The 14,722-nt window shown below is 31.3% G+C and overlaps 1 protein-coding gene across 1 annotated transcript in view; it reads right to left on the bottom strand.

The window, feature by feature from the left end:
* Window positions 1–14,722, bottom strand: part of HTR2C (5-hydroxytryptamine receptor 2C) — a 212,637-nt gene that overhangs the window by 20,561 nt on the left and 177,354 nt on the right. The window lies entirely within an intron of this gene.

The raw sequence follows: 14,722 nt of genomic DNA on the forward strand, positions 1-14,722 counted from the left end.
TGGAACATTCTCCAGGATAGATCATATGCTAGGCTACAAAGAAGCCTCAATAAATTTAAGAAAATTGAAATCATATCAAGCATCTTATCTGACCACAATGTTAAGAGACTAGAAATCAACTACAAGAAATAAAACTGCAAAAAAACACAAACACGTGGAAGCTAAACAATGTGCTACTAAACAACCAATGAGTTACTAAAGAAATAAAAAATAAAAATAAAAAATGCCTAGAGACAAATAAAAACAAAAACATAACTATCCAAAATCTATGGGATCCAGCAAAAGCAGTTCTCAGAGGGAAGTTTATAGCAATACAAACCTACCTCAGGAAATTAAAAAAAAATTCAAATAAATGAGATAATCTTACATCTAAAGCAGCGAGAAAGAGAAATACAAACAAAACCCAGTTAGTAGAGGAAAGAAATAAAGATCAGAGCAGAAATAAATGAAATAAAGACTAAAAAAAATAGAACAGATTAATCAAACTAAGTGCTGATTCCTTAAAAGGACAAACAAAAGTGATAAACCTTTAGCCAGACTCATCAAGAAAAAAAAAAAAGCCTATATCAATAAAATCAGAAATGAAAAGGAAGTCACAGAGATACAAAGATCTTAAGAGATGACTACAAACAACTATATGCCAATAGAATGGACACTCTAGAAAAAATGGACAAATTCTTAGAAATGAACAATTTCCCAAGATTGAACCAGGAAGAAATAGAAGAGTTAACACCTATCCTTCTAAAACTATTCCAACAAATTACAGAGGAAAGAATGCTTCCAAATTCATTCTCTAAGCATCACCCAGATACAAAGATCAGACAAAGACCACAAAAAAAAAAAAAAAGAAAATTACAGGCCAATAGCATTGATAAACATAGATGCAAAAATCCTCAACAAAATATTAGCACATTGAATCCAACAATATTTTTAAAAGATCATACACCATGATCAAGTGGGATTTATCCCAGGAAAGCAAGGATGGTTCCATATCCACAAATCAATCTATGTGATATGCCACATTAACAAACTGAAGAGTAAAAATCTTATGGTCCTCTAAATAGATGCAGAAAAAGTTTTTGACAAAATTCAACATCCCTTTATGATAAAAACGCTCCAGAAATTGAGTTATAGAGGAAACATAAGTCAACATACTAAGGACCATATATGATAACCCCACAGCTAAAATCATAATCAACCGTGAACAGCCAAAAGAATTTCCTTTAAAATCAGGTACAAGACAAGGATGCTCAATCTTGTCACTTTTATTCTACATAGTATTGAATGCCCTAAGCACAGCAATCAGACAAGAAAAAGAAATCAAAGATATCTAAATTAGAATGGAAAAAGTAAAACTGTCACTGTTTGAAGATGAGATGGTACTATACATAGAAAATCCTAAAGATGCCACCAATTAGTAGAGCTCATCAGTGACAATGGTAAAGTTGCAGAATACAAAATTAATATACAGAAATCTGTTACATTTCAGTATGCTAAGAGAAAACTGTCAGAAAGAGAAATTAAGAAAGCAATCCCATTTATAATAGCATCAAAAGAATAAAATACTTAGAAGTCTAACTAAGGATATAGAAGATTTGTACTTGGAAAACTATGAGACAGTGATTAACGAAATTGAAGAGGACAGAAACAGATGAAAAGTATACCATGTTCATGGACTGGAAGAATTAATATTGTTAACATGACCATACTACCCAAGGCAATCTACAAATTCAATGCAATCTCTATCAAATTACCAATGGCATTTTTCACAGAATTAGAACAAATAATTTTAAAATTTCTATGGAAACACAAAAGACCCCAAATAGCCAAAACAATTTTGAAAAAGAAGAACAAAGCTGGAAGTATCAAGCTCCCTGATTTCTAAGTGCACTACAAAGCTACAGTAATCAAAACAGTATGGTACTGACCCCAAAAAGACATAGAGATCAATGGAACAGAATACAGAGCCTAATAAGAAACTATCATATTTATGGTCAGTTAATCTGTAACATATTAGGCAAGGATATACAATGGGAAAAAGACAATCTTTTCAATAAATGGTATTAGGAAAACTAGACAGCTACATATAAAAGTGAAATTTGACATTTTCTCACACCTTGGATTAAAGTGGATTAAATACTTAAATGTAAGTTCTGAAAACATAAAACTCCTAGAGAGCATAGTTAGACATATATTGTTTGACATATATGACATATATATATATGACATAGTTTGACATATATTGTACCAATTTTTGGATCTGTCTCATAAGGCAAAAGAAACAAGAGCTAAAGAAACATGGCACTTAATTAAACTTAAGAGCTTTTTCACAGCCCAGTACACTTTTCATTGACAAAGTGAAAGGCAACCTAATGGTAGAAAATATTTCCAAATGATATGTTTGATAAGGGCTTAAGATCAAAAATATACAAACATGCATACAATTTAGTATTGAAAAGAAAACAACCCAATTAAAAAATAGAAGACTTGAATAAACATTTTTCCAAGGAAGACTTAGAGGTGGCCAACAGTCACATGAAAAGATGTTCAACATTGCTAATCATCAGGGAAATGCAAATCAAACCACAATGTGATATCACCTCACACCTTTCCAAATGGTTATTATAAAATAGGCCACAAATTACAAATTTTGGAGAGTATATGGAGAAACGGGAACCTCTGTACATTGTTGGTGGGAATGCAAATTGGTACAGTTATTGTGGAAAACAATATGGAGATTCCCCCCAAAACTAAAAATAGGACTACCATGTGATCAAAAATCCATTGCTGGGTACTTACCTGAAGAAAATGAAAACATAAATTTCAAAAGATAGGTGCACACCAATGTTCTTAACAGCATTATGTACAATAGCTAAGATATGGAAGCAACCTAAGTGTCCATCAACAGATGAATGAATGAAGAAGATGTCACACACACACACACACACACACACATACATATGCAAAAGAATATTACTCAGCCATAAAAAAGAATGAATTTTTGCCATTTATAACAATATGGATGGACCTGGGTGGTATTATGCTTAGGGAAGTAATTTGATAGAGAAAGAGAAATACCATATGCTATCATCTATATGTGGTATCTAAAAAATAAAATAAACAAATGAATATAACAAAACAAAAAGAGACTCACACACAGATATAGAGAACAAACCAATGATTACCAGTAGAGAGAGGGAAGTGGGGAGGGGCAACACAGGGGTAGAGGACTGAGAGGTGAAATCTACTATGTATAAAATATATAAGCTAAAAGGATATATTTTAGAGCACAGGGAATACAGTCAATATTTTCTAATAATTTTAAATGGAGTATAATGTATAAAAAATTTGAATCACCCTGTTGTACATCTGAAACTAATATAATATTATAAATCAACTATATCACAATAAAAATAAATACATAAATAAATACCAGTATGACATAACTGCAGTTGTTGAATCTGTGGATGCAGAACCGTAGGTATGGAGTGTCAATTGTAAAGTTATACATGGGTTGACTCTGCAGTGTTTGGTACCTCTAAACCCTATGATGTTCAAAGGTCATCTATACTAACAAACTGAATTCAACTGCACATTAAAAGGAAAATCCACCATGATTAAGTGGGATGCAAAGTTGGTTGAAAATACACAAATTAATAAGTGTGATATACCATATTAATATAATGAAAGATAAAAATTATATGATCTCCATAGATGTAAAAATAATCTTTTTACAAAATTCAAAATTCTTTCATGATAAAACTCCCAACAAATTGTGTATAGAAGAAATGTATCTCAACATAACAAAGTCCATATATGACAAGTCTAGAGCTAACATAATGCTTAATGGTGAAAGGTTTAAATATTTTCCTGTAAGGTCAGGAATAAGTCAAAGGTGCCCACTCTCACTACTCATATTCAACATAGTGCTGGGAGCCCTAGCCAGAGCAATTAGACAAGAAAAAGAAAGAAAAGGCATTCAAATTGAAAAAGAAGAAGTAAAATTGTCTCTGTTTACAGATGCAGATTTTATACATAAAAAATTCTAAAGACTACCAAAAAACTATTAGAACAAATAAACTAATTTAATAATGTTTCAGGATACAATATCAATGTAGAGAAATCAGTTGCATTTCTCTACACTAAGAACAATCTACTTGAAAAAGAAATAAAGAAAACAATGCCATTTATAATAATATCAAAACAATAAAATACTTAAAAATACATTTAGCTAAGTTGGTGAAAGATCTGTACCCTGTACACTTTGGTGAAAGAAATTGAAGGAGACAGAAGTACATGAAAAGATATCCCATGTTCATGGATCAGAAGCATTATTTTTGTTAAAATGCTCATGCTACTCTCATCCATCTATATATTCAATATAATCTCTAACAAAATTTCAATGACATTTTTCACAAAAATGGAAAAAAACAATCCTAAAATTTGTAAGGAACCACAAAAGGCCCCAAATAGCCAAAGCCATCTTGAGAAAGAAAAACAGATTTGGAGGCATATTGCTTACTGATTTCAAACTGTACTACAAATCTATAATAATCAAAAGAGTATGGTACTGGCTTAAAAACAGACACATATACTAATGGAACAGAATCAAGAGCCCATAAACTCATGCACATAAACAACTAATATTTGACAAAAGAGCCAATGTAGTCTCTTAAAAAAGTGATGTTGGGGAAACTGGATATTCATATGCAGGAGAATAAATTTGTATCCTTGTCTTATACCACTTACACAAATTAACTTGAAATGGATTAAAGACTTAAATGTAAGACCTAAACTTGTAAGATTCACTGAGGAAAATGTTGGGAAAATACTCAACGTTGCTCTTGGCAAAGATTTTTTGGATATGACCACAAAAGCACAAACAACAAAAACAGAAATAAATAAGTAGGACTATCTACATCAAGCTAAAAAAGCTTCTGGGCAGCAAAGGAAACAATCCACAGGGTAAAAAGACAATCTATAAGGTGGGAAAAAATATTTGTAAACTGTATAGCTGATAAAGGTTAATATCCAAAATATATAAGGAATTTATACAAATCAACAGCAAAAAAACCAATAACCCTCAATAAAAAAATGTTAAAAAGAACCCCAATAACCCAGTTAAAAAATGGATTAAGAAAGATGTTATCATGGGGAAAACTGGGGACAGAGTAAATATGATCTCTCCATCTTGTTTCCTAGAATCCCATGTGAATCTACAATTATTTCAAAATAAAAAAACTTACTTAAAATGTTTTAAATATGGGCAGAGGACTTGAACATACATTTTTCCAAAGAAGACACATAAATATACTTTTTCAGGTACATGAAAAAGTGGTCAACATCACTAATCATCAGAGAAATGCAAATCAAAACTACAATGAGATATCACCTCACTCCTGTTAAAATGGTTATTGTTAAAAAAAAAGAGAGAGAAATATCAAGTGTTGGTGAAGATGTTTAAAAAAAGGAACCTGGATGCACTGTTGTGGGAATGTAAGTTGGTGCAGCCATTATGGAAAATAGTCTGGAGAGTTAAATTAAAAATGGAATTACCACATGATCCAGCAATCCCACTTTAGAGTATGTATCCAAAGGAAATCACTATTTTGAAGATACTTGCACTCTTATGATCATTGCAGTATTATTCACAGTAGCCAAGCTGTGGAAACAACCTAAGTGTTTTTTGGTGAATGAATGGATAAAGATGATGTGATATATACAACGGAATATTATTCAGCATTTAAGAAGAAGGAAATATTGTCATTTCTAACAACAGGGATGAACCTTGAGGGCATTAAACTAATTGAAATAAGTCAGATAGAGAAATACAAATACTATATGACCTCACTTATATCTAAAAAAAGCAAAAGTCATAGAACCAAAGAATACACTGGCGGTTTCCAGATGCCAGGGAGTGGGGAAATTGGGAGATGTTGGTCAAAGGGTATAAACTTCCAGTTATAAAGTGATAAGTTCTGGAGATCTAATGCACACCATGGTGGCCATAGTTAACAATACTTATTGTATATTTGAAAGTTGCTAACAGAGTAAATCATATTCTCACTACACAAACACACAAAAAGTAGCTATGTGAGGTGATGGATGAAAAAAATAATGAAAATAAAGAGCACTTGAACAACACTATCAACCAACATGTACAATTGATATGTTGGGAATAATCCAAAGATTGCAGAATACATTTTTTCCAAAGTCAAACAGAACATTTAGCAATGTAAGCCATACTGTTCACTTTAACAACAATCAATTATTTTTATGAGTTAAAATAATGTAAAATATGTTTCTGATGATAATGTCATAAAATTAAAATCTATATCAGGAATATTGTTTTTTTCCTACTAGCTTTTATGAATTATCAGTTGATTAATTTTTCTAGATTTATTGACATAATTTATATGTGACACTTTGTAAGTTTAAGGTGTTCAACATGATAATTGATATATGTTTATATTGTGAAATAATTACCATAATAAGGTTAGTTAACACATCCATCACTTCTTAGTAAAAAAATCAAAAAGAATTTACAGTAAAGTTACCATAAACATTAAACTTTGAAATATAAAATCAATTGTATTTGTGTGCAATAGGAATGAACAATTTGATACTGAAATTCAAAAAGAAACTAAGGATAAAAATCAGGGAAATATATTTTTTTAAATATGTGCAATGCTACATATGTTGTGTGCCACAAAACAATGCTAACAGATATTAAATATACTATGTTCAGTGATCGGATCAGATTATTCAATATTGTTAAGATGTCAACTGTCCTCACATTGATTCATAGATTTAATGCAATCTCAATGAAAACTCCACTGTATTTTTTGGTAGAAATTTACTATGTAATTCTATGATTTATATGGAAATGCAAAGGACCTACAATATCCAAAATAGTTTTGAAAAGAAGAATAAATTGAGTGAATTCATATTATATAATTTCAACACTTACTATAGCTACATTAGTTAAGACACTATGAAACTAGCATAAATATAAACATATTGATTACTTGAGCAGAATAGATAGTCCATAAATAGACTAAAACACATATAATCTAGTTGATTTTTGACACAGGTGATACACAATTCAATAGAGGAAGAATAATCTTTTCAATAAATTGTGCTGAAAAATGAACCTCATCACTTGTCTCACACTGTATACAATTTTAAACTTTAAATGAGAATAGATGAAAAAATCCTAACTAAAATACTATCCAAAAAATTCAGTAATACAGAAAAAAAGAAAGACTCCTTTACTAAGTGGGATTTATTCTAGGAATTACAATTAAAAAATTTATATAATTTACCATGGTAACAGGAAAAGGGAAGAAATAAATCCCATAATCATCGCAATGGTAGATGCATAAAAAGAATTTGATAAAATTCACATCTGTTTATGATAAAAGTCTCAGCAAATTAGAATAAAAGGGAAAATAGCAACCCAAAATGACCCCGGTTAAAGGGGAAGAGTGAGGCAACATGCAAAATCAAGATGATTAGGAAATCAAACAAGTCATGAAACAAGGCACAGAGAAAATGATAGAAAAGCAATATTTGAAGAAATACTCTGAGTAATTGAACATGGAGATTTGGAGAAGAATCTTTAGTTCTTATTGTCATGTGTGAACCCAGCTCACTTAGAGAAGTGAAGATGTGTCTTGGATACGGTAAGAACCATCTCTTCCACATAGATAGGAGAGAAGGAGGTGTGGATGCATGAACGATTAACAACAAAGGCTTAAACTAAGAAAGCAACTGAGGGAATGAAAAAACTAGAATGTGAGAAATATTAAGAACAAGTTGTGTTGATTGGCTATGAGGGAGAAAGAGAGACTCTAAAATGATTCTCAGGTTTTTTGGGGGGTATATGGGAGATGCTGTTGCTTTGAGAATACACTTGAGAAACAAAAATGTAGGAAGAGGGGAAAATGGAGATGGGAGAAAGGTGATGAGTACAATCTTGGTGAGATGTCAGTTGAAATATAAATCCAACATTCATCTCTAGACCTCTATACAGCTTAAACTAGAGAAAAGACAGATAATCTGGATAGAAATAGAAATATTTATTTGAGAGTCATCAGTAGATAGATTTTAAGTTATTTCTGTGGATGAAGTAAGCTAGGAAAACTGTATAAGCAATTAGAAAGGACAGAATGCTGGGAAGAGCGAGGGTAAAGCAAAATATGAAGAAATTGAATAAGAGCAGACAGAAAGATGGAAGAAGGGAAAACCAAATAAAATAACGTCATAGCATGCAGAGGAAGAGACAATTATGAGGAAAACATCTTTCACTCTCAAATGCCACAGAGGGAGCTAGAGTTGGAAACATAGCTCTTAAAATTTGGTCCATGGATACCTGGGTGTCTCTAAGACAATTTCAATGGTTTCATGAGTTCAAAACTACTTCTATAATAATATTAATGTTTTATTTGCTGTTTTTACTTTACATGGTGCAAAGTAATGGTGAGTAAAACCGCGGGTTCCTTAGCATAAATCAAGCTAGTGACGACAAATTGTACAAGTTGTCCTTGTACTGTTTACCACCACACATTTTCAGGGGAAAAAAAGGTCAATTTTAGTTAAGAATGTCCTTGAAGAAGCAGTTAAAAATATTAATTTAATTAAAATTTGACCCTTTCAATAATCTGTGTGATGAAATGGGAGTATACATTGAGCACTTCTGACATAAGATGGTTGCTTTGCGGAAAAGCACTTATGGAATTGTTAGAGTGGGAAGATGAACTAGCCATATTTTTCATGGAATAACATTTATATTTGAAGAATGACTGTCAGACACACTAGGGTTATTCATACTTGGATAAGTGGCAGATATTTTCCCAGAGATGGATGAGTTGCATCTGTCACGTTGAGGGAAAAACAGATGGTATTTGCTGCTAATGATAAAATTTTAGCTTTCAGGTGAATATTAGAATTTTGGGAAACTTGTATCTGCCTTGGAAAGCTTGATACTTTCCCTATATTTAGAGACTTTTCTGATAAGATTGGTAAGGATTATTAGGTATTGTACTAACATTTGAAAAATTTGCACAACTTAGTGAACCAATATTTTCCAAAATACCTATGCTTGATGTTACAAAATAAAACATGGATAAAGTATAAGCAAACATTCTTTGGAGTCTTCAATAATGTTTAAGTGTGTAAAGGGATCCTGAGACCAAATAGTTTGATAACTGACAAATTAAACAATTAAGAAGTCACTAATGGGAGTGTGTGTGGCTCAGTGGTAAAGCTCATGCTTAACATGCACAAGGTCCTGGGTTCAATCCCCACTACTGCCATTAAAAAAAAAGATAATAACAATAGTAATTAATAAATAAATCTTAATTACCCCTTCAAAAAGTTACTAATGAATTTGCAGAGAACAGTTGCAGTAGAGTGCTAAAGCTACAAAATTGATTTTTTTGAGATGAATTATAAATGGTAACAAGGAAGACATGAGTGATGATGTAATAATCTTGGCTGTAAGGTCTGGGAGACAGAGTGGCCATAATGTAATTTAATATACATATTAGGAAAAGCATTTTTTAAAAATTCAGTTGTTTATTTATTCTTATATTAATTTATAAATTTAGAGACCTTTATCAAAATATAAACAGGCTTTTTAAATGGGCATAGAAAGTTGATATTAAAGCACAGAGGGAAAATTAAACATTCCAGAACATCTAGACAAGCTGTGAAAAATGTTATGAGTGGGGATTAACCACATGAGGTGACAAAATTTATTATAAAACTTTCATAATTAAAAGAGTGTGGAATTAGCACATAAATAGATGCACTATTAGAATAGAATGTAAACTTCAGAGGTAAGCCCAGATAGATAAGAAAATTTAATATGCTATAAAGATGGCATCATATATCACAAAGTAGACTGGCTTTTCAAATAAAAAGCATGAGACAAATGAATGATTACATGGAGGAATATAAAATTAAATGCATATCTCACCACGTATAAAAAGAAATGCCAAATGGGTCAAAGGCCTAAATGTAAAAACTGAGAAAAATGTGAGTGATTTATTGTCTAATCTGAGTATAGGGAGATAATTGATAACTACTACTCAACATGGAAAGGAAATTTGCATGATAAAATGAACTGCAAAATAACAACAACAACAACAAAAATAATCATAAGCTACAGCCAATAGCAAACACAGAAAATATTTTCATTGATAGCATGTAAAACGTGTATCATCTGTGATGTATAAAGAGCTATTAAAATTGAGAAAAAAATAAAAACACAGAAAAACAAGCAAAAGACACATTCACTTTGTGAAAACCTGATTTAGCAATGGCACTTAACCACATTAAAACAAGCTCAACTTCAGTCATAACAAAGTAGATGCAAATTAAAACTACACTTAGATAACATTTCTACCTTTTGGATTGGCAAAATTTTAGTCTGAAAATACACTTCAGCAAGGTTCTAGGGAAATCAGCTCTCTTGCAGTCCTGGTGGAAATGAAAAATTGTTCAACCCTTACCTAAATGTATCTGTATACATTTATCCCATGATAAATCAATTCTACATCTAGGAATTTTTGCTGAAATTAAACTTCCAAAAATATGAAACACACACACAGAGTGAGAGAGAAAAAATGGTATGCACATGATTGTTTCTGGTGGAATTATTGGCAATCACAAAATATTAGAAACAACTTAAATGCTCATACTACACAAGAAATTGATTACATTATGATATATCTATAAAATGCAGTACTTGTGGTTATAAAGAAATAAAAGGAATTTGGCTTTTAAATGGAATGGTTAAATCCTTTACATGATACTTGGGTTTACATCTACTATCTTACTGTGAATTGATAGTGGTTCCCAGGACATATTACCAAGTGAAAAACAGCAAAGTGTTAACGTGTATGTAATAGTTTATCTTTTATCTAAAAAAGGAGAAACAACAACATATATAGTTTTTTGCAAAAATAAACTCTGAAGTATATTCTAGAAATTAGTAAATGGGTTAACCATGGGAGAGAAGAATGACCTCTCTGAGTATACTGTTTGCATACTTTTGACTTTTGGAACATCATATTGAGGTTTTACAGATTGAAAAAATAAAGGCAACAAAGTAGGGCAAATCAACAGTGAATGCGTACCAAAACCAAAAAATCCCTAACTGTAAAGAATTGGTAACAGAAGCACACAGAGGACAAAATTCAAACTAAATCTAATATTTTGAACAAAATGCTTTGACTATATATCCTCAGTGGGAAACACTCTAAAGACAAAAAATTTGCAGTACAATTTAAAGCACAGCATTTTATTTGTTGAATGGTATGAGGATAACAATTCTGAAATGAATTATTGTATTGTAGGCTTTAGAAAAAGTAAATAATAAATAAATATATTGATGCTTTTGAGGACCAGGTGAGAAAAATGAGGAGTAACAAGGAATTGGGAAGGTGGCAGAAGAATCCTTGTTACTGGATTGGGAGTAAAGGCATAGGTCTGCTGGAGTAATGATATTCTAGTAGCAATGAGTATACCAAGAGTCCATATCTTGATTTATAAAACATCTGACCACTAAAAAAACAAGGGTTCCTCGTATGAAATAACTGATTTCAGAACTTGGACATAGAAAACAGAAGGTAAATCTGGCATAATGAATGCCAGAAAGTAAGAAAGTGCTCAAAGTACTGATGGAACATATCAAAAAGAGCTCTCATTGGACAAATCTGGGACAATTTGAGCACCAAGATGATTAGCAATAGTAATGAACTACGTTACATTGATCACAAAAGTATTCAGAAGTCTTTACCAATATGAATAAATAAATAACAAAGTGAGAAGGAAAATACTTCTTTACCATATAATGCCAACTAATAAAGGAAGAAAGAATAATAAAGTGAGAAAAATTATCAGTCTACAATCACATCATAAAAATGGTTCAAAGAAGAGTCATCAGTGGATTCTAAATCCATTCAGTCAAAGTTTGTTGAAAATAATTTCTTAATCTCCAAATGTATGTAGATTTTCTGGTTACCTTTTGGAAAACATTTCTATCTCATTTGAATTTGAATCACTTTATGATTCTAACACTTGAAATTTATTGAGATTTATGGCCAAATATACGGTCAATTTTGATAAATATTTCTTATATGCATTTTTCACTTATCAGTAAGTTCAGCTTTTTTCATTGTCCTCATATAATTACTGAAAAAGGTATGTTAAACTCTTATACCATAATTACAGATTTGTCCATCTATCCTACAATTCTATCCATTTTTGATTTAGTAATGTTGAGGTCATATTATTATATACATACACATTCATTATGCTGTATCTTCCAAATGAATTAAATCATTCAGCATTATTAAAATAATCATTTTTTCTGACAAATCTATCCTGACAGATTATTAATTTAGCTACATGATCTTTCTGTTGGTTAGTGTTTGTGTGGAATACCCTTTTTTATCTGTTACTTTCCTTATGATTTATATATGTCTCTTATAAACACATAGTTGGATTATTTTTTCAAATCTTGCCTGACAGTCTTAGAATATTTAGTTCCATTTATAATTAATACAATTATGGATATATTTGGTTTTAATTCTGCCATCTTAGTGTGTGTTTCTTTATTTTCTCACCTGATTTGTGTTCTTTTATTTTTAATCTTTCATTGCCTCCTTTTGGATTTATTACTCTGTAATATTCTTCTGCAAATTTGGAAATTAAACGTTTCTTTTCTATCAGTGATTACCATCGAATGTCCAAGTTATAATTTATTCATCAAAGCTTAATATTAAATATCATTTTTATTTTTCCCCTGGACAATGAAAAAAGTTTACTTTCAACCCTCTGTACTTACATGCTATTATTTTGTGCATTTTAGTTCCATTAAGATACCAAGCTCCGCAAAACATTGTCATTATTGTTTTACACAATGTTTATTTATATTTAACCACACATTTGCCATTTTCATTACACTTAAGTGCTTCCTGCATCTCCAACCTTCCACCTGTGGCCATTTTCTTTGAAGAACACCCTTTAGTATTTCCTTAAGTAGGGGTCTGCATTTGTCATATTCTCTTCGTTTTTCCTTGTTTGACAGTGCCTTTATTTCACTGTGATTCTTGAGGCATACTTTTGCTAAATATATGATTCTAGCTTAGCATTCACTTTCAATCAGCACATTGACACTATCATTTTAGTATCTTGTAGCTTTCATTGTTGTTGTTGAGAAGGCATTCATCCATCTTATTGTTGCTGTGCTGAAATGAACTTGATCTATTTTTTTCTTTAAGGTTGATATATTTTTCTCTTTTTCTGCAATATCACTATGATGGATCTAAATGTTGATTGCTTTTTATTCATTCTGTTTGGGACTTCTTGAGCTCTTTAAAAGTGAGAATCAGTGTCTTCCATAAATTTGAAAAGTCATTATTTCTTCAAATATTGCTCTTCTGCCGTTCTTTTCCCACCTTGTGGGACTCTTTTCACTGTACACTGTACGTCTATTGTCTTCTTGTTCTCTCTGTTCTATCCTTCCAATTTTCCTTGCTTCATTGGTCACAGTTTCTCCTAACTAACCTCCAGCAATGCTCTCTTCAGCCATGTCTAATCTGTCTTTGAGTTCTTAGGTTTCCATGTATGCTCAAGCTCCAGATTTCCTCATTGTTTCTCATATTTTAAATATCAGCCTTTATAGTTTGCAGTTTCTTGCTGAAATATTTAAGTTCAGCTTGTAATCTTCATGTACATGCTACAAATAGTTGTTTAAAGTCTATGTCTGGTAATTCAACTATCTTGAGTGCCTATAGGTTCATCTACATTATCTATTGTGTTATATCTGGTTCACATTGTCTTGTTTCTTTATGTGTCTTTTTATCATTGTATTTCAGTTACTAGAATTGAATATTATTGAAAGAAATGATTTGAAGCTTAGGATATTGATTTTTTTTTTTGCTTATACCAAAAAATTTAGAAAAGTGAAGAATATGAAATCATCATAATCCAATTTTGAGACTTTTTTTTTTTTGATTACCTAGGTGACTTGAACCAGGCCTGAACTACATGTCAAGGGTGGTTTATCCTGGTCCATTCTTATTTCTAGTGTACAGGTCTTTGGGACCCAAAAATAAGTTCAAGTTGATTGACCCATGAGACTAAAGTGAGCTTCTCAGCCTGTCATCACATCTTCAGGTTTGCAAATGCATCATTAACAAATGTGACCCAAAAGTCACAGTCATTTTTCCTGAATTTCTGTCTTTTTATGGACCTCTCACTATCTTATTAGCTTCTTAATGCTTATGGTATTTTTACATATTTTTGTTGTCTTTAGCATGAATCAGTGCAAGTTACTCAAATTGTCATTATTAGAAGCTGATGCCTCTAATATTCTGATTTAATTTAGCTGTGTATTTCCTTTGTAAGCACCATAAGAGCTGGCGTATTTGTAGAAAAGCTCTTCAAGATTTAGGGGGTAAAAGCTGTGAGCTCTTGAGTATGTAGGTCAAATTTTGTTTGTAGATTCAGTTTTTTTACTCGCTGGGAGAAGTATCATTGCTTTTTATCCAAAGGTTTGTGTGTGTGTATATTCACCTGCAATAAAACAATCTTAAAACTTAAATAAATAAACCCAGAGTCAAAATCTATAGATGATATCAGTAAAATTTTGAGATCTTGATCTTCAAAAATTTACCAGAATCTTTTACAGAATGTAACTCTGAAGAGA

The sequence above is a fragment of the Vicugna pacos genome, chromosome X (assembly GCF_048564905.1).
Source record: "Vicugna pacos chromosome X, VicPac4, whole genome shotgun sequence".
NCBI lineage: Eukaryota > Metazoa > Chordata > Mammalia > Artiodactyla > Camelidae > Vicugna > Vicugna pacos.